This window comes from Microtus ochrogaster, chromosome 1 (genome assembly GCF_000317375.1).
Source record: "Microtus ochrogaster isolate Prairie Vole_2 chromosome 1, MicOch1.0, whole genome shotgun sequence".
Taxonomy (NCBI): Eukaryota; Metazoa; Chordata; class Mammalia; order Rodentia; family Cricetidae; genus Microtus; species Microtus ochrogaster.
Window position 1 is genome coordinate 45,943,787 of NC_022009.1, and position 14,655 is coordinate 45,958,441.

At 45.2% G+C, this 14,655-nt stretch overlaps 1 protein-coding gene across 4 annotated transcripts in view; it reads left to right on the forward strand.

The window, feature by feature from the left end:
• The window catches only part of Ppp2r5c (protein phosphatase 2 regulatory subunit B'gamma), a 136,130-nt gene that overhangs the window by 19,313 nt on the left and 102,162 nt on the right, over positions 1 to 14,655 (forward strand). For 3 of the 4 annotated variants that reach the window (XM_005343555.3, XM_026781192.1, XM_026781186.1), the window contains exon 2: positions 7,068 to 7,242. The gene's annotated coding sequence lies outside the window, so the exon portion shown is untranslated. The remainder of the gene's footprint in view (positions 1 to 7,067; positions 7,243 to 14,655) is intronic. The other variant, XM_013345938.2, reaches the window with a different exon arrangement.

The window sequence follows — 14,655 nt, forward strand, 5'->3', positions numbered from 1 at the left end:
CCCAGACCCAAAAAGATGAACATGGGATGTACTCACTCATAATTGGTTTCTAGCCACAAATAAAAGAGGAGCTTTATACTCTAGTCTCATCTAGAAGTAGTGAGACTAAATCTGGGATTTTTAAAATTGTTATGAATTATTTTCCTATGCACGGGAATGAGGGGGAAAGTTTGTCTCCCAGAGTCCTCCCACCTGGCTGTGACTTCACCAGAGTGCTGCCCACCTGTTCTTCCAGCACTCTCCTTCCTCTTCTCAGGTTGTCCTGGGGTGAATGGAGCCAAAGGTGTGTTTTGCAATAAGGGCTTTTTTGTACTAACATGCACAACTAGAGCATATTAATGGGGGTCAGCCCCCTAATCACAATATTTGCAGACAGTGATGGTGTGTGGTGTGTGGTGATTATATTTGACTTCTTCCCTTCCTTCACTTCCGCTAATCCCTCTTCTATATTCAGGCCAAGAGCATTTTTAACTTCCACATATGACAAAGACAGTGCACCTCCAGTTCCCTTCTTGTCGCTGTAAATGGTAGGGTTTATTCTTACTCATGAGTGAGTAGTATTCCACTGTGCATCTGTCGTCTGTTTATGAGCACCTAGGCAGATCCTACATCGTGATGGCATTGATGGCACTGCAGGAACCCGAGTGTGCAGGTAACTTGATTCCCTGAGGATATAGAACCAGAAGTGAGATAGCTGAATCATATGATAGAGCTATTTTTAGGTTAGTGAGGAACCACAGTTCTGTTCTACATAATAGTGCTAGCTCACATTCCCACCAGCAGTGTGCAGGCTCCTTTTCCTCCACATCCTCATTAGCTTTGAGGTGTGTGTGTGTGTGTGTGTGTGCGAACATGTGTGTATACGTTTGTGTTCACAATTCTGAGGTGAGACTGTAGCTTGTTAATGATGCAAAGTAACTTCACATACTTTTTGGCCATTTCTGTTTCTTTTGAGATGAATCTGTTCAGATCATGTGCCCATTCTTAATTGCATTGCCTGCTGTTGGTATGTTTTGTTTTTATTTGATATGCACTTTGGATATTAACCTTCTATCAGATGACTAGCTGGCAGACATTTCTTCTCTTTTTGTGGGCTGTCTCTTCACTCTGTTTTCTTTGCTATGTAGAAACTTTATTTGTTATGACCCTATTTGCCAGTTTTTGCATGTTTCCTGTACTCGGAGAAGCCTAAGCAGAACCAAACTACCGTCAATACCCCTTGAAAAAGAGCAGTAAACACATGCCCAGGTTGCTGTTGTGCTTAGCTTTAGTGCAGGTGAGATAAGCTCCTGGCTATACTTGGTTGTTACTGCACCCGACTTTCTCCTGCTCATGTGGGTTCCTTTTCTCTTTCCCCTTACAATTTAGCTATTAATAAAATTAAATTAGTCACATATTTTTGAAAGATGTGATTCTCAACCTAGGGTGATTTTGCCCTGCTACCCCACCCAGGGGACATTCAGTAATGCTGGCGACATTCTTGTCTCAACCTAAAACAGGACTTTTGTCTTCCAGTGGGTAAATGTCCTACAGTGCACAGCACAGTCCCCACAGTAGAGCTACCTGCCTGTGCCCCGTGCTGCAGTAGCCACCCTCTGTGCCTCCCACCCCACTCCACCCTGCTTTGCAAAATTGCAGTCCTATCGCTTGTTAAGTGGATCCTCTTTCCATTTTGTCTCTGATGGGCTGGGGGGTAGACTGAAATCTTGACCAGTTTCAGGCTGGCCCTTTGGGGGAGACAAAAAGCACTTCTCAAACTGTCACGTGATAAGTGGCAGCAGGTTTTACAGTTCATCATAAAGCTGAAGGGAGGGAGAGCTTCGGAAGGTTCTAGAAGGCAGAATTGCTCAGTGGAGAGTGCAGGGAAGGAGGATCAAGACAGTGCTGTCATCACCCAAAAAGTGGGCTCAGTGGTCAGGTGTGACAAGCCTGGCTGCACCGGTGCTGGGGAACATCGAGTTCACCTGCACATAGGAAAAAGAGCGGGTGGGGTCCTCACGGCCACTTCTGTTCGGGCAGCGCTTGTTCCAAGACTGACTGTGAGCAAGATGGGTTGGTCTCTAAGGAGGAGTATTTGTCTAGAGCCACTTTATTTGTCCAGGTACTAAGCTTTTGCCCTTTCTGTGGTGACCCTTTTGACCTCACCTGTCTCCTTAGACTTTGATTCTTGCTTCATCTCCCTTTACAAGTGACTCCTGGTAGACCTAATACTATTTACCCACATAGACTCATGAATTCTGATTGGCATCCATGCCTCAGTTCATCCTCCCTCCCCTTCTGCAGGCCTAAGCCCAGCCCAGCTATTCTCTCAGCTGTGGCTCACTTCCTGTGGGCCCTGTCCTGCCAGCACCAGGCATAATCAGACGTTCCGCACTGGAAACAGCTGCTCCTGCCTCCTGTGTCCTTTCTCCTTTCTCTCCACCCAGATATCACCATGATGTTACTCATGGCTCCTACTTCATCTTAGCTCTTGCTAACTTCTCCCATGCTCCTCAAGGAGACCAGCACCCCCAGTGTGACTGCTGCTGTTGCTGCTGCTGCTGCTGCTGCTGCTGCTGCTGCTGCTGCTGCTGCTAGACACCTATGAGGCCACAGTCCCCTCTACCACTATTGCTGACACCCTCGGTGTCTTCTTCAGCCAGGTGATCATTCCCAAGTCTTGAGCAACTCACTTAGGTAATTGTTCACTTCTGATATCACATGACCAGTTCCAGTGGCCTTCCCAAGTGTCTAGTGGATGTCCAACAGCACTGTCCTGAGCACCAGGACACAGTGAGAAAGGTGAGTGAGATTTTGTCTCATGGGCAGGGTAGGATGGATAGCCAATGGCCAAGACTACAAGAAAATGAATCTAGCTGCTGAGTCTTATTCTTAAGAAAATAGAATACATTCTAGAAGAAGCAGGGATACGTAACTGTGGCCTGTTCATCCAAGTGTACTGCATCCCCACATGGGACCTCAGACAGTGCAGTCACATTGAACTTACTGCTTTGTCTTACGGGCTGCTTGCCACTCAGTTCCCCTGTCTGCCTCGGTCAGAAAGGAGACAGCTCCCAGAGTCTCTTCTCCAGTCCCATCCCACACTTGCCTTCTCCTCCAACCCTAGTGATTGTGCAGAGTGTCTGATACTTAGTTGTCTACATTTAGCTGCTGCTCCCTGCCCAAGCCAATCTCTGAATGTCTTGTTTATACTTCAAGGCAAAACCTTCCCAAGGTCAGAGCCCACAGAGCCAAAGTGCCCATTAGAAAGGGAGACCTGCCCGTCACTGCCACACCACACCCCTTCGCCTCATTTGTAGTTCTCTTACAGAAGGTCAGTTCTCACCTGGGCAGTTGTTCCGCTCACTGCCTTGGATGGCACCTTCCGTGTACCTGCCTCCCTCTGTGTGAATGACCCAACACCATGCCAAGGCCATGGCAGAGGGTGGGGAGTGGAGGTGAGCTCCTTACTTCAGAGAAGCCCTTCCTGGCTGGTGACTTGTTGTATTAGAAGCGGCAGGCTGCATTCCTGGCACCCAGCCACCCCCAAGGCTAGCTTTACCCAAAATAATTACACAGAAACTGTATTCTTTTAAACACTGCTTGGCCCATTAGTTTTAACCTCTTATTGGCTGGCTCTTACATATTGATCTAACCCATTTCTAATATTTTGTATAGCACCACGAGCTGGCTTACCAGGAAAGATCTTAACCTGCATCTGTCTGGAATGGGAGAATCATAGCGACTGCCTGACTTGGCTTCTTTCTCCCAGCATTCTGTTCTGTCTACTCCGCCTACCTAATTTTCTGTCCTATTAAAGGCCACGGCAGTTTCTTCATTAACCAATGAAAGTAACACATAGACAGATGACTCTCCTCCATCAGTGACTCCTGAGAGCCCCACAAAACTGACCGTGAGCGGATAGGTCCTGTCCTCCAGGGAGAAAGATGTGTTCCCTTACAGTTGACAGAGTGTAAAGTCTCAATGTGCTCAGAGCATGACATGACACGGCATGGAGTCTGTGCAGGTCCATGGGGAGGAAAGAGCACGGCAAAGGGAAAAGCCTGGAGTAGCTGCAGGAGGGGACACGGTGGTGGAGCCAGGCCTGGAAGGAGACATGTAACCACTATGAAACTAGAAGAAACTGCCACGATGGATAAACACGGAGCAGCAGCCAGATTTTCTCTCTGGAAGTTCTGCCTCCCCATGGGTGATAGCTCTGGAAAGGCCCAAAGGGAGGCAAAGTCAGCAGGGTCCAAGGGTTGGGAGCTGATGGCTTGGTGTCTGTAGAAGTTGTAACATCCTTATTTCTTCAAACATTGAAAACCTCACCTTAGCTTGTTTCCCAGCAAGGGTGGCCTCTGGATTTGATTTGATTCTGTTTTGCGGGTTAACCAGATCACCCCTAGTCTTTACTTGATTATGTAAGATGCACAGCTTGTTTCCCTGCTGTATGAAGTGGCCTTGGAGCTGTTGTGTTTGGTTTTTTACTGTCACGTCTGTCAAGGTCCTTGTATATATGGTCCTGCAGTGGACTTGGAGACAGTGAAGGGAGATGGGAGCTATAACAATCTGTAGTGTGTGTATGGGAGCTTAGTGATGTGTACAGCAAGGAACACCCTGTGGGCATGTCCTTGAGGCTGTGGAGTAAATTCTAGAGCTTTTAAATTATGTTATTATTTTACAGTGTGTGTGTGACTGTGAGTGTAGGTGCTCTTGAAGGCCAAAGGCATTGGATCCCCTGCTGCTGAAATTCCAGACTATGTGAGCTGCCCTATGTATGTTCTGGAAACCAAACCCATGTCCTATGTAAGCGTAGCAAGTTCTTTTAACTACGAAGCCATCTTTGCAGCTTTTGAAGGAGCATCCCAGGAAAGGCAAGCTGATAAGTTTTAAGTTGGGAGGAGGGCTCCACGGAAGAGGCGAGTTGTAGATGGCACTTTGTTTTTAATTTTGATACTGTATTCATTTATGTGTGTGCACGTGTGTGTGTGTACACATAAACATGGGATGTTACAGGGGACAGAACAAGTGGCAATGGGTGGAGTGTGAAACTTGCCTCGTTTCAATCCAGCAGCAGAAAGAGTCCCCAGTGACATAGGACTTCCTGTTAGGCCCCACCTTTTAAAGGTCCATATCACTTCTATACCATCACCCCACAGATCAAGATCAGATTATAACAGACGTCAAGATCAGAATCCAAGAAAGTACATTCTGACCCCAGCCTGTGAGAAAGTACCCGGCCCCCACTCTTGGGTCAGAACCGCTGCTGCTGCTCTGGGCAGTCTCATTTTGGAGCACCCTTTCTGTTTGTAGGCAGCTTATTAAAAACAAAGCAGGCCCATATTACGCTTAGCAAACGTGCATTCAAGGACAGCAGATAAGTTGGGGCTTGTGTTGGTGTGGCTGGTCTCCGTGGCCCTGTGTGGTCATGGGAAGGGGCTAAGGGATTTTGTATCTCCAGGTTGAAGCTTGTTGACTTTTCAGCATGTATATGTATGGGGAGGGAGATACACACATGTGTGTATGGATGTCCTTATCTGTGCATGTGTGTGTGTATATGTGGAGACCAGAGGTTGACTTTATGATCACTTTTCACCTTATGTTTCAAGACAGGGTCTCTTACTGAACCTACAGCTCCCTCTTTCACATAGTCAGCGCGCCAGTGAGCCCTAGGGATCCAGTCTACCCATTTCCACCCCTGCTCCCCACCAGCACTGGAGTTACAGGTAGCACACACAGCTTCTCCAGAGGTTCTGGGAAGTCTGAACTAGCATCCTCATGCTTAGGCAGCAGACCAGTGAGCCATGTCTTCAACCCCACTAGTGGCCATTTGAAAGTGCATCTGTACAGATACGATTGCCACTGTTTGGGAAGACAGGGTGCAGCGGGCATGCTGTGTGCATCTTCCCTTCACTGTTGGAGATGATGGCTGTCATTTCCACCATTACCACATGGTAGCAGGAAACCACAGTGTGTCACATCAGCTGATCATACACAGAGATTCCTCTGACTGGGGGCCAAGAGTCCACATAGCTCCCCAGGATTCCTATGGGGAGACGTCCACTGAACCTGTGTGGATATCAAGGGTCTCTAGTGGCTCTGCTGTGTATTCTCTCAGAGTCTCCATTCTTCAGGAATATCCCACTGGACATGTTGAAACTGGCCTCAAGGAGGTTGGCTAGCCCTGAGGATCGTCATACCGTCAGAGATGTGCCTGTTAGCTGGGGGCCCAAGGAGCAAAGATGAATAGTTCTAGGCTAAGGAAAGACACCTGTATGCAGCAGACAGAATAGTGAACTTGGAGAACCTGCTGTCACAGGAGGTGTTTAGCTCTGTTTTCTCTGTTGCTTTTGTTCAGTGATTGTAGGAGCAGATGCTCTCACATCTTACAGTTCTAGAGGGCAGAGATTGAGCACAGGACCCGAGAGAGGTGTGGCAGGGTGATGTGTCTGCCCCTCCTCTGTCTTCAAGCCACAGTGAGCTTTGTGTCTCTCTGACTCTTGGACTTCAGCTTCCACTATCTCCTCGCCTTCCCGTTCCACCATCTTACCTCCCTCGTGAGGATCTTTCTGCTGACTTTGGCCATCTTAATATTCTTGTATCCTGTCCTTCTCTGGTAACCTTAGTTCATTTGTCAAGCAAGGTGACATAGTCGTGCATCCCAGGTTATAGGATGTGACCATTTTTGTGGCAGTCATTACCTAGCTCACCACATTGTGGTAATATTTTAGAAGCCAATCAGGCAGGTGGCCTACACTTGTAATTTCAGCACTCAAGAGGCTGAAGCAGAAGGATCACCACTAGTTGGAGATCAGCCTTGTTATACAGTACGTTCAACACCATCCTGAGCTATTGAGTAGGACTGTTCCCAAACAGGCAACTACCAAAGAAATCAGAGGTCTACAGGGGACATAGTAGCCTGTGGCTCTTGCAGTCCAGGATCGCCTCAACCCCCAGCAGCTCCAATTAAGGGGTGTGCAGGACACTGCCCCACACCCGCGTGTGTTTCCTTTATTTCTCTTGTGCTGATTTAGCGGTCATCTTAAACAATCCATTTTACATTTTGATTTCTTTTGTTTTTAAAGCAGATAGCCAGCAGGAAAAACAGCCTGGTGGCCGTCCAGTCTTCGACATCCGCAAAAATAAAAGCCCCAGTCCCTCAGCCTGTTGTCGTCCCTGTGAAGAAAGACAAACGGCAGAATTCTTCACGCTTTAACGCCAGCAATAACAGAGAACTGCAAAAACTCCCGTCTTTAAAAGGTAATCCCGTTTGTCTTCTCAGAGTAGAAAGTTGGTTACTGGGAAGGAATGCTGTTTCAGAGCCTTGCTGGCTCCTTAGGGATCAGGTTTGTGTTTGTTTGTTGTTTGTTCTTCCTGGTTCGGTTTTTTCTTGGTTTAAAAGTCACTTAACTTTCCTGAACTAATATTTTTTAATTCCAGAGCTTTTGGAATAAAACTCTAATAGCTACATGTGTTAGAAGTATGCTACACTAAGACAATAAGGAGAACTTCTTCAAATCCTAGCTATAAGTAAGCCAGCCATTTTTCTTTCACATAATTCTCCGGCTTGTCTTAGAACTCCAGCCTTCAGAAGGTAATCACAAAAGTCAAGGCAGACAACCAGCTCAGTGTTTTGCAAACTTTTGTGGACACCTGGGTCCTTTGCCTGAGACTAGCCAGGGAGTAGGGCCTTTCGCTTGGAACTGCTCTCAGTGGCACAGCCCCCTCTTTTTACCAGAGGAACATTAAACTCTTACGTTTTCCTCCAGGATGGCTCGGTGTTGGGGTGCTTACGACCTTGTCAAGGAAAATGGTCAAGGAACCTATAGTAAGATGTGATCCTCTGATACTCTTTACATGTTCTGAGATCTAAGACCACTGTGTGAAGTAGCTATTAGACGTCTGTCATACCTGAAATTTATAATGGTTCATCTTTTTATAATTAATCTGACTGAGTATGTGGAGAGCAGGAAGTTGACCTTTAGAGCTGTATTCCCAGAGCTCCGTGCGGATGTGCCTGGGGAAGGGGAAGGTAAAGGCTTTCCCTCTATTTGCTAGCAGGTAGTTGGACCACCTCTGGACACAGGGCCTGTTCTGAGGGGCATGGTACCAAGCAAAGGTCCCTTGTTCTTTGGATCCCAGTGTCTGGGTGGTGAGACAGTGAGTGACTGATGCGTGACTCCTCTGTGCATTGCCTCAGTAGAATCAGAGAGATGTGGCATCTGGGTTGAGAAAAGCTCAGGATAACTGTGCTGAGCCTTGCTTTAAGGCTCAGCTGGTGCCTAGTGCTTGCTGTCATCGGGGCATGTTCACACGGTTCACATGCAGGTCAGAGCCCAGGAAGGATGCAGCATAGGCTGGACTGTGATTTCATCTTAGAAGCTTTACACCTTTCAGGGAGTCTCTGTGCTGCGCGAGGCACCTCTTGGCCACTGCTCCCTCTGTCTCTGCCTGTTGTTCTCCACCTTTTCTCCTTACACCAGTTCTTTTTCTATAGCATCCTCTTACCAGACCCGAGGTGTACTGACACAGGGACTCAGTGGTCTTTCCCGAAGGCAGCCCTCGGGTTTCCATGTACCGCTCTCCTGTCATCATAACAGGGACTGATGTGCCTGGGTTTCAGAAATAGTCAAATGTGGCTGACCCATGTGCTCATGAAGTAGGCTCGGCTGGACGAAGCACTTTGTGATAATCTGTGTCTTCCTCTCGTAGTGGGTCCACGCAGTGTCACTCTGTAACAGCTATGTGGGGTTCTGAGTAGATCTTTTCCTCTCTTCCATATCTCTCTTCTTCTGTTTCTGTTCAGTACTCCCTCACCCCACCATTATTCTAACTAGCCTATTTTTTATCCTTTTGTTTACTAAGTCAAATACTGAGTTCTCTTATTTTTAGTTCTCTAACAGTATAAAGCCATGTGCTCTTCTGAGAATAACTTTAGCTCTACTCTTGGGTTTTTATTTTAACTTCAGGTTAGATTCCCCCTCTTTTTTTAGAGTTTCATTGGCACCTCTGTTTTTTGTTTTTTGTTTTTGTTTTTGTTTTTTGTTGTTTTTTTTTTTTGGTTTTTCGAGACAGGGTTTCTCTGTGGCTTTGGCACAGTTCACATACCCTGAGATCATCTTTCATAAGTAGACGTTTTAATTCTTTAATAAAAGTGTACAGGTGTGCAGTCATTCCACACTCAGTTTCTCTCAGCTCCTACTCCTCCCCGTCTACAGGTAGCTGTTGCTCTGCTTTCTGTCTCTAGATTTGAAGTCATATGTGGTCTTTTTTTGTCAACCCATCTTACTTGGTATGGGTGTTTTGTGTGCATCACTTGTATGTAGTACCCGAGGAGGCCAGGAGAGGGCACCAGACTCCCTGGGACTGTACTTACAGGTGTTTATGAGTACCTGTGCAGTTGCTAGGAGACTGACTCGGGACCTCTAGAAGAGCAGCAGTGCCCTTAACCACTAAGCCATCTCTCCAATTCCATGTGGATTTTTTTTCAAAGTGATGATTGATCCTTTTGTTTGCCAGTTTCTAAAGAGATAAGTCAGCCTTAGCCCCTTTCAAGTATCAAGAGTTTTTTGCTTTGTTTTACGTTAATTTGATGTACCTATACAGTGTGTAACAACTCAACCAAGGCAATTAGCATTCCATCTCCTTAAGCCTGTATCATTTCTTCTTTGTAGGTATTTTAAATCTATAATAAATTGTGAAAACTAGTCTCAATGTATTCCCCAGGTTTGAACTTGTGAGCCCAAGTGATGGCTCCCAAGTAGTTGGGTCTACAGGCATGTGCCATCACACCCAGCTTACACTGACTTTTCTTTTACTGTACCATTGATTGAACCAAGGACTTTATGAATTGCAGGAAAGTGCTCTGCCACTGAGCTATATCCCCAGCCTTATTTTTCCTTTATGATTTTGCAATATAAATTCACTAATTTGGCCAGGCTATCCTTAAACTTATCTTGCAGTCTAAACAGGCTCTGAATCTTTAGTGTCCTGCCTTAGCCTCCTGCACAGCTGAGATTATAGTTTGTAGTGCCAGGCCTGCCTTATACTCGTTTTTTAATGTTGATTTTGTGTTTGGCAATATTACTAGATTCTTATATCAATTTTTTTTCTTTTATCAGTTTTAGTAGGTATTTATTAGTGTAACCTTCAAACTTTCCTATATAGAGACTGGAGAGGTGTCTCAGGAAGTGTCAGTAAAAAGCACTGACTGCTCTTCCAAAGGACCCAGGTTCAAGCCCCAGCTCTTACATGACAGTTTCAGGGGCTCTGTCTTAATCATTGGTCTATGGCTGTTGCTGTGAAGAGACACCATGACTCTTTTTTTTTCCCAAGGCAGAATGTCTCTGTGTAACAGTCTCGGCTGCCCTGGAACTCTCTTGGAGCCCAGGCTGGCCTCAGACTCACTGAGATCCGCCTGCCTCTGCCTCCCAAGTGCTGGGATTAAAGGCATGCACCATCACCACTGACAACTATAGCAGCTCTTATAAAGGAAAGCATTCAATTGGGGCTGGTTTACAGTTTCAGAGATTAGTCCGTAGTCCGCATCATGGTAGCATGCAGGCAGACATGGTGCTGGAGAAGGGGCCGAGAGTTTTATATCTAGATCCACGGGCAGGAAGAGAGGAATGAGATTCTGGGCCTGGCTTGTGCTTTTGAGACATCAAAGCCCACCCCCAGTGACACCCTTCCTCCAACAAGGCCACACCTCCTAATCCTTTCAAATAGCCCAATTTCCTATGAGCCTATGGGGGCCATTTTCATTCAGACCACTACAGGATCCAGTGCCCTCTTCTTACTTCCACAGGCACCAGGCATGGATCTAGGTATATCATATCTGGGAAGGCCAGAAGAGAGTGTTGAATCCTTTGAAACAGTTGTTACAGGTGGTTGTAACCTACCATGTGGGTCCTGAGAACCAAACCTGGGTCTTCTGCAAGACCAACAAGTGTTCTTAGCCACTGAGCCATCTCACCAACCCCCATTTTAAGTGTTTTTAAAAAAGTTTTAGCCAGGTGGTGGCAGCGCATGCCTTTAATCTCAGCACTTGGGAGGCAGAATGAGGCGGATCTCTGTGAGTTCAAAGTCAGCCTGTTCTGCAGAGAGAGTTTCAGGACAGCCAAGACTACACAAGGAAACCCTGTCTTGAAAATCCAAAAGAAAAGAAAAGTTTGTTGGTGACTTTTTTGTATTTTGTTCATTTATTCATGGATGAAATTGGGTTGTTAAAAGTCCTCCAGTGTTACTGTATTATGAATATAACCTGTCCTTACAGATCTATCAAGCCGCTGTATGCCTTTGTATATTCTACTGTAGAACATACATGTATGTCTAAGTATTATGTGTTCTTATTGAAGTTACCCCCACCATAACATAATGATGTTTTAAGTCTCTCTTTAGAACTTTTCTTACCTCACTTATCTTTTGTCTGGTGTAAGTGTAGCAGCTCCTGATGATTTGGGTTCTTTCAGTATAGATCTAGTTTTCTGATCCTTGAACTTTCCGTCCGTTTGCTTTTACCTGTGCAAGTGTGTTTCTTGGAGATACCATGTAGGTTGGTCTTGTTCTTTTTTAATGTCTCTTGATAATTGCAGATTTAATCCATTGTCATTCAAGGTTATTATTATTAGGTAGGAACACAGTCTTGGCTTTCTGCTAATCAGCTGGTTGCATAACATTGTTTTTTCTATATCTCTTACTATTTATGTTTTGGTGTTTTTCTTTTTAGTACTGATACTTTAATAACTGTTCTTTTAGTGTATTTGACTTAGTCATTTTTTGTTCTTGTTTTGTTTTTCAAGATAGGGTTTCTCTGTATAACTTTGGCTGTCTCGGAACTTGCTCTGTAGACCAGGCTTGGCCTTGAACTCACAGGGATCGACCTGCCTTTGCTTCCTGGGATTAAAGGCATGTACCACCATTGCCTGGCAATTTAAGCATTTTGGTTTTGTTACTGTGGCTATCTTAATGTTCCCCAGTGTAGGAGTTCTGAAACCAGACGTCTAATGGTTATGCATTCCCTCAGTTTTTTGCTTCTCTTGGAGAGTTGTGTTCATCATTCTGAAGAATAGCGCTGTTAGGCATGGTGGTTAATCTTCAACAGTGGTGAAAATGAGGACATGCCAATGCTCAGTCTGTGGGAATATGAAGTGGTATGTCCTTTCTGGAGAACACTCTGGCCATTTCTTCTAAAGCTAAACAGAAACTTTACATACAAATTCTATAACCCACTCTATCTACACAAAGAAATGAGAACATATGTTCATGTAGAGCATGGGTGCTCACAGAGACATTATTCATGACAGCTAAAAAGCAACTCAAATGACTATTCACTGCTGAATGGAAAAATAAAACACAGTATTAGCCATGTGAAGGAATATTACTCAGCATTAAAAAGAAACAAAGCACTCAACACAGATGAGCCTCAACAAGCATTACACCAAGTGAAGAGCCATATGTAAAAGACCATGTGTTGTGCATACAAGAATCCGAGACCCAGCAATGTTGTCCTTTTGAGACAGGGTCCCACTACATAGCCCTGCCTGGCCTGGAGCTTACTTTGTAGACTAAGCTGACCTCAGATTCACGTAGATCTGCTTGTTGAGCCTCCCAAGAGAGGGGATTAAAGGCGTGCACCACCCAGCCCCCAGGCCCAGCCACCCTAGACGTCTTTAACTTGATCTTATTGAAATGTAAATGCTTTTTGTGTTTGGAAGTGAGTCCTTTATTTCCCACCCCCCCCCACACACACACACACACAGGGCTTCACTATAGCTTTGGAGCCTGTCCTGGAACTAGCTCTTGTAAACCAGGCTGGCCTCGAACTCACAGAGATCAGCTTGCCTCTGCCTCCCAAGAGCTGGGATTAAAGGCGTGCGCCACCACCGCCCGATTTATGAGTCTTTTATCATATCATAAAACACAGTCATCACTGTTAAAAAAATTAAATATAAAATGCACCCTTAATTCCCATTGTTCTCATTAGTAGGCACAGAATCATTCTGTTTCTTTGTGATAAGTTTCTAATATTTGTCTGCTGTCTCATTGATACTCTTCAGATTTGTCTCTATCTGCAGTCCTCCTATGGACCTTTTAATTTCATATGTATTTTTTTTTTCATTTCTGGAATTTCTAGTGGATTTTTTTAAAAAGTTTTTAATTTGCCTTGTAGGCTGTGGTGATGGCTCGGTTGATAAGAGTGCATGATATACAAGTATGAAGACCCAAGTTCAGATCTCCATGTAGAATGCTGGGTATAGTTATGCCTTCCTGTAAGATCAGCCTCCAGGCTCAGGGTTGGATTCTGTCAAGGATATGACAGAATCACCAGGGCAGCTGGCCACCTACCGAGGTGAAAAACAGAAAGTTCTAGGTTCAAAGATTTTCCCTGTGTTGAGGGAATAAAGCAGAGGGCATTGTAGAGCACATGTACACACATGCATACTGTGCGCATATGTACATACATTCATACACTGCACACACATGTACACATGGGCATATATTGCAATACAGGTACACACATACCCAAAAGAAATGTCATAATTTTAAAATATTTTGCTACCCTTTTGCATGTGCTATCAAGCTTGTCATTTGTTTAAACAGAACAAACACTGGTGTTTTCCAGACTATGTCAGAAAAGACCAAAACTGGCAATTGTGGCATCTTGCTCAGAATGTCTTATTCCTGTGTGCCTCATTATTTTTTATGATGTACTAATTGCCATACTCAATATTTTAAATAAATTGAAGTCTAGAATGAAAACCCTTCAGCAGAGGTTGGTGTTTTGTTTTTTTATTCTTTAACCAGAAACTTTTTGCCAAATGCTTGTAGTCTGGGAGTTCCCTAAATCATGACCCTTGACTACTAAATAGTCAGCCAAGCTAGCTGCTCCACCCAGTGCCCTGCTCACCCCTGTAGTTGCTCCAAGTGGAGCCTCTGTTGGCTGGAGTGCATCACAAATGACGCTGTGTAGCCGGGTGATGGCATCCTCATTGTGGGAGATACATCATCTATGGCAGCCGAGCAGAAGTGAGGACAGGCTGCACCCCCCAAGCGAAGGTGCCAGCAGAGTGATCTCTGTTGTGCAGTCGCATCCCCCTGTGCAGTGCAGAAAGCACTAGGAATAATTTGTGAGGAACATCTGGTGTCCTGCGTGCGAGTCCCCATCAGCTGTACAAGGCTTTTAGCTCGGGCATTGCTAACCCTTCAGAGTCAGTAGTGGAGCCCGCTAACAGACATTCTTTTTCCTACCAACTGGATGTGTGAAAACTAGAGTAAGCTTTATTCTGTCTTTGGGTTAGCAATTTCCCTCTGACCTCTTGATGAGTATCAGTGTGGCTATTTTATTATCTTTGAATTCAGTGGAATCTTTGATTTTTAGCTTTTTTTAATGTTAAAATGCATGATTTCAACCCTTGGTATACCTCCTTAAAATTTCCTTTTGCTTACTGTCACTTACGTGTATGAATGATGTGCTTCATGAATTGGTGTACAGACATGTGTACTATGTCTGTGACTGGTGACTATGGACATCAGAAGAAGGCATTAGATCTCCTGAAACCGGAGTTACAGGTGGTTGTGAGCCACCATGTAGATACTAGGAATCAAACTCAGATCCTCTGCAAGAGCAGCGAGTGCCCTTAACCTCTGAGCTGTCTCTCCAGCCCACCCTGT